Source organism: Leucoraja erinacea, chromosome 27 (assembly GCF_028641065.1).
Source record: "Leucoraja erinacea ecotype New England chromosome 27, Leri_hhj_1, whole genome shotgun sequence".
Classification (NCBI taxonomy): domain Eukaryota; kingdom Metazoa; phylum Chordata; class Chondrichthyes; order Rajiformes; family Rajidae; genus Leucoraja; species Leucoraja erinaceus.
Window position 1 is genome coordinate 5203331 of NC_073403.1, and position 7280 is coordinate 5210610.

Below are 7280 nucleotides of genomic sequence, written 5' to 3' on the forward strand. Positions count from 1 at the left end.
TCTAGGTGAAGATAAAATAGTTCGCTCAATTTCTTCCTTATGGTCATCCGGGCATGAGTCGAGCGAGATTTCATTGCATCGCTTTCTTTAGGGAAGGGATATAAAAATTGTGAACAATATTACTGGATTTCTTTCCCCGCAAGGCCCTAAATCATTCTAGTACGACTGTTTGACTCTTGGTTTCTGAGAGATGAGACATCATGTCATTTATTTTCTTCATCGCTTCCTCTATGTTAACTTTCAGAATAGCAAGCGACACTCCATGCATTTAAAAAAAAATCTTATTTTCTAATTCATCAAATTTCTCCAGCTCACAATCCATCTGTCAACTCCTCGTTTAATTATTTGTCGGTAACGGTAAATATGAAACTAACTAAAGGTTCAAAACCCCCATTTGGTTTAGGAATGTCTGCGGGTAATTGAAACTGCTATCCTTAGCCACTCCGGCCATCAGTGTTGTTGACTCATTTTTGCCTCTTTCGTCTCGAGTGAAGGGTAGCAATGCTGGCGTTATTCCTCACCTCCAATTTCACCTTCAGAGCGAATTTTTTTTAAAAAAGCTTCCTCACCCCTAAGTTCCCCAGCTTGTTTTGTATCGTCAGCAAACTTGTGCATATTACAAGCTCCATTTATTCGAGCCATTGGCGGAAATATAATGGCCGTGGCCCACGCACAGATTCATGTGACCTCCCACCCATAATGGTCCCTTTATTCGTGCTGTGTATTCTGCCAATTGGCCAAGTTTCCGTCCATGCCGATTATAAAAGTTCCAAAGTCAAATGTTTACATTTGAAAAATAATCTCATGTCTACACTGAATCCGTTTCGAACATATGTCTCCAAATGAAGCAATGCTCCCTCATTTGGCATTCCAGCTGCAGGGATATATCTGTGATACATCTGTCCGATCATGTTATCCTTTCCTTAGTGCCCCGCATCTACTCCCTAATGATAGATTCAAGCATTTCCCTACTGTCGAGTTAACAAGCACGCAGTTTTCAATAGTTACTATGAGTTAAGTGATGGTCACAATGATGTGTAATACAATGCCTTGCCCAGAATGCATCCTGTCTCGATTGTGTCCGGTTGCGGATTGGAAAGACATGACTAGTAATTCTAACCTGGGAAGAATGGTCACCATTTCACACACGACAACTAAACGGCAATAATATGATTCGGGAATAAAGAGGACTTAAATCAGACGTGCTTGCAAAAAAAAAAGTCTCTTGACACTCAGCACACCGCCATTTGTCTGCCCATTATATTAATGCGCAGAAACTGGGTGCGTAAAACTGTAGTGTGGTTGTGGTACCTTTGCATGGAGTTTGAATTTAGATCAGCGCTGACTATCATGCAATGGGATCTGCTTTTTCTTATTCGAGGGACCTCCACCTAAACTAAACTGAGATAACAGACATGGTCTGAGTTTGAAGGGGAGGTCGGAAGGGACAGGCAAAGGGTAAATGCGTCAGAACACTATCTTGCACAAATAGTCAAATCCCATCAGATTCTGCATTGATCCGACAACTGTTTCACAATGATGGAGCCCCTTCGCCTCTCTCTGTCTTTGAGAAGTGTTTTGGTTAATTAGACATTGAAATTAAAATGAAATCTGCTTGACTCTGCGGCGATAGTTAAATCTGACATATTTCTCGCTGATAGAGGTCCATCCGGGAAACAGATAATCGATTGACTGCGAGGCGACTGCGTTCACTGTTTCTAAGTGTGACCATATTGTCGCATGTTATGATATGCAGCCAAACCGTGATCAAAATTGCAGCCGGAAACTCGGGGCAGGGAACTGAATGCATTTGCAGAACAACTTTAGACTTTGTGGTGTTTCGAGATAATGTCTGAGATTTAGATGTAGTCAACGGCCGAGCCTTCTTCTTGATATTTAGTTTCCATGTCATTTTCCCCACCATGCCCAGACTTCTCGCTTCATTAACATCACAAATATATCTTTCTCAATATGAATTTATCTATTGTCAGAACAGCTTCATAAAATCGATTTAAAATGTTAGCAAACGGGACATGCAGAATACAACAATAGACATAGAAACAGAGAAAATGACTTCACAATAGCATCAACTATAATATGTGAAAGATCCAGTTGTACAGAGAAATATAGTCATTATTAAGATAAGCTCTTAAGAAGTCCCTCCCAACAATCGCATATCTTATGCATTCGATTTGCCTAGTTAAGGGTGTACATATATTGGAGCGTACACATTTCAATATGTCTATAAAATATGTTGAATAAACCTGCAAAAAATAAATTGTTTTAGGATTGCTGATTCAAATGAATAATTTCAACCTAAACGGTTAAACACGCCTGTAAAGAATTAAGAGTCAGTTGTATTGTGTATTGTGTATTGTGTGTATTGTCAATCGGAGCGCTGAATGAGCCAAATCATTTATAATATGCGTGCAGTATAATGTTTGGTACCAGAAACGTGCACTTGCAGATTTCACTCGAAATACAAATGCGTTAATTTTCGTCCATTCGGAAAAGACGGTAGTCATATCATTTCCCCCGTGGTGTGGAGATGTCTGTGGCAAGTGAACTACTGCAACCAGCAGGTTATTTAGGACGGATATTAAGACATGCTACTAGAAGAGGTAAGTGACACAAGTGTGGAAGCCTCCGAGACAAGAAAAGGAACATGCTTTGTGGGTGGAATTGAGAATTTTAATTTCAAACCGAGACGTTACTGTTAAGGGATGAAAAGAAGGAGGACCAAGGCAGGTGAATGGAATCAAAACGGGAAATAGTAGAAATGCTTTTGAAATGGGGCGACTGGACGTCTCAAAAAATGTGACTTCACATGGGAAGTTGTTGCCGTGTTTATTTAGACAGTATGTTACATGATGTTGTGCTACCCATTCTGCAACGTTAAACTTTCGTTGTCACAACTAATTGCCAACCAATACAGTACAAACTCCAAGTGTAAAGACGTTGAGCGAGAACTGTAAACAACGAGGCGCCGGCTTGAACGTCAAGGTCAGGCCATGAGTCTAGCCTCGAGTAGCGTTAGGAGTGATCTCCTGTGGTGTGTTCCGAAGTTTAACTGGAACCTTAACAAACTGACTTGTGGAATTAAGCTAGCGATAGAAAAAAATACCCAGGAAAACATAGTTAAAGCCAGTATTTTTTAAATGTTAATTTACAATTTGTTTTCAGGCAAATTGAAAAATGGAGTAATCAGGATTTGTCCAATACACGGTTCCTTTCGATCTGCTGTTCCAAATAGCGAATCGTAACCAAAAGCACTGGTGTCCACACATCCTAGCCAGGGGATAATAGATTGCCTAATGAGCCTCGGAACTATAAAGTGACATCTGTCTCCTAAAATTCAGAGATGAAGGACAGTGAGATTCTGATCCTGTACATTAAATATTCCAACCGAAAGCTTTTGATCAGCTAAGAATTACATCTCTATATACGTGGTGCAACACAGTTTGAAACGACAATGGTGCAATTTATTATAGGATCAACGTAACGTTTTAAATCAGTGTGTGAATGCCGATAGCACAACACTGACAAACCACAGAGGCTGGAGATCTGGATCAATTCAATAAACGTTTTTTTATCAACACTTTAACTAAACCTTAATCTGAAAAAGGAATGCTAAAATAAAGATATGAATACGATATATATTTAAATTGCTAACTGTGTAAACAAAGGGGATTGGTTAAACTATATATATATATATATATATATATATATATATATATATATATATATATATATATACATATACACATATACATATATATATATATATATATGCATACATACATACATATATATATATATATATCCGACATTGAAGGAGTGAATGCTACAGACATTCACATCCACAGGAACCTTGTCACTACTGAATGTCTGGCCTGGTCAGCAGTTGTCGAGCAATTTTAGTTATTGCATGCAATGAATATTTTCGAAATTCATTGGACAATGTCAATTCTGAATCTAGCTCAAGAGCGCTAGAAAAAAGGTTTGTCCTCAATATTGAATAATTTCGATTTGTATGATCTTGGCAAGGAGATATTGCGCGGGAAAAAATATTAAGTCAATATATCTCAATTTTGTTGATAATTGCGAAATAAATCGAATTCACAGAATAGATTACTTAACTGTGTAAGTAGGGAATTGGCCACATGCGAATCCGAATGCGTTATTGTTATATTTTAAATATTTTAAATAACACAACGATGATTATAAAATATTGAAACAATCACTAATATACCACTACTGGTGACCACATCTTATGTGAAGTAGTGAGTGAAATTGCATATAAATATATTGTTTCATACACAGAATATATCCTGAAAATAGTCCTTGCAGTTATTAAGGGGAGAATCATACTGATGATATTTAGAGAAAATTCTATACCACCGTTTCACCGAACTCCAGGCAACTCTTCCAACTCTAAACATGGGAATGATAATCATAGATGATAGGGTCTTTTATAGTTTGCAAATAGTTTCAATTGGTAATCAGTCAATCAATCAGTCAATCAATCCTGATGAATTTGGAGAACATCTACATAACACACAGAAACATGGAACTGCAGGTGCTGGATTTGATTAAAAAAAAAGACAGAGTGCTAGAGTAACTCAGGGTATCAAGCAGCATATATTTGTGTCTTTACAAAACCGAAATTACCCGTCTTCATCTTAAATGAAAATATTATTGAAACAGCAATGGGTAAAACTCTGACGACTGATTGCAATGGAAGTGAAAAGAGAATTTATTAAATTACGGAGTAAAGTGCCGATATGAAGTACATGTTTCGTGTCGACATCATGGCAGTAAATTGAGCGCAATGTTTACAAATTAAACTTTATCAACGAAAATGATCTACATGAAATGCATATCGAACAATGTATTCCAAATTTCACCATTGCAGTCGTGCAAGCCTGAACGAAATGTTAGCATAGCTGCTGATTTTAAAATTTCAAAGCCGCGTACGGTCATCTCCAGAATAGAAAGCTATGGGTTGGCCTCACATATCAATGACTGTAATTTCTACAAAAGTCAATCTGCATATTTAGATTTCATTCCTTTTGGCAGCTGTACTGAAACAATATGTTCATGAGCAGAATATAATATCAATAAGAAATTCTACAAGATGATATCCCGCCATTACGGATATGAATTAAAATCTGTGTCACAATTGACGAAATAATTGTAATTGGCACAATATGGTACTTATCTAATTATAGAAGCATTTCTCCTTAAATATTATTTTGCCCCATTTAATGCTCGCTGTCAAAATGCCAAAGAAGACTTCTTTAGATGTTATACCTTTTACATTTAAATGTTATTTTCTCCCCACTTATTTGCGCATATGCATTCTTTTAATCTACGCAACGAAATGGCAGCAACGCAATCCATTAAAATATATGTATTACGCAGCCCTGCAATGTTCATGATTAACTCATTGAAATTCCAGGTCAGAAGAATATGAAATTGTACTCACCATCAAAGGAAACAGGATTTTTAATTTTCCCCCGTCGCACGATTGTTTCAAACCACCTTCAACCATTTTGAGACGAATGCAAAATGCATAGAATTAGTCTCCGAGTTTAAATGACGCGTTGTATAAATAGAGGTTTGTTTGCATAAAAACGAGCGCCGCAAGATACATGCTAAGACAACATTGTTCAAGGCTGGATATGTCCCCCTTTATCAAGTTAATACAGGTTTGTTAAAATAGTGTCAAGGGGAGGGAATGAAATAGACGCAGATTGCGGGACCCTGTACAATACAAATCAGCAAACGAATAGATAGCAAAGCAAATACACAAGGATTATTTAAATGCATTATCTGTTAAATTAAATTGTTTAATGCGATGTGACAAAGTGTTTGAGTCATTCCATAATCGGATTATAACCGGCCAACTATTGGGCAAATGCCTGTACATTAAGGAATCGCGTTCTCTGAGTTTTATTTTATTAAATAAACATTACACTGTGCATAGTTCGCTTGCATTCTTTCCAAACACGTGCCTTTTTTAATGTGTGTGTGAATGGCCATCGGCGGTAGCGCGACCAGGCCTTAATTGTCAAGTTCAAGGTCAGAGCACTCGCCTTGTCCCTGGATATGTTCCAGTTTGATTGGAGCATTGTACCGCATCTACTGCATATTTGCATGATCAATGTAAGTAACCGGGAATATTCTTCCCAAACAATACACCCTGAGCAACATTATCATTTCTTCCTAACACTCGACATAATATTCGCTCTGTCGCTTTCTTTGTCTTGCTCGGGAGTCTGACCGTGGGGCCTCCGCCTCGGTCTCTGCCTGTGTGCCTGTCCACTCGACCTCCGGCCCTGTCTAATTCAATGTCTTTGTTTCTCTGTTTCCATTTCCACCCACGACTTTGTATTGTTCAGAATGTTCTTCTCCATTCATGCCTTTTTCATTTTTAGAATTCCCAAATTATAACGAGATATTTGTTGCGCGAATTAAGAATTTGGACTACTGATGCGATCGGTATTTGAACATTGTTATATTTATAATTCCGGAGAAGCAACACTGTGCGGGTATTGCATGATCATCCCTATATTTAAAATAAAATACACGGATATTTCTATAACCGCAAAGGGTCTTTCCCATTTAATCCAAATGTTTCATAGAAATCCACAGATAATTCCGTTTTCATTTTACGGAAATGTACACACTGTTCATGTGGACCCAAGCAAGGAGCGATACATTATTTTGGTCACACTGTCCGATTAAGATATTGATATAACTCCCGCCCTATCCTCTCGTCCCTGTTGCAATTAACTAATGATATCAATATGTCTGAAGTAAGGAAAATGATACAACATCACTTTCTGATAAATATTATGTGTCTGTAAACGGACATTTGGTCAAATCAGGGGTAAAATTAAACCAAAAACATGTTTGTCGATAAATGCAGCAAGCAGACATTCGAATGAGTAGTGTATCAAAATGGGGAGTTTCAGGGAAAAGCTGGATCTGACTAGTTCCGTTCTGCATATTCCCCCTCCCCACCCCCACCCCCAATCCAGGCACACTGTTTAATATGCTGTGTAGTGCGCATCCAAGTTGGGCTTCTAATTCACATTCACAACATGCCAACTCAGCTATCTTTTAAAACTCGTTTGGATTGCACGAACGGGCATGGGTATTAATAGGTTTAACCCGAGTTCTCATTTCAGAGAATTTAGCATTAGAAACATTTCATCTTGAATTTTGACCGCATGCAGCTAATTCAGGCAGCAAATGGATTAAGATGAATATCG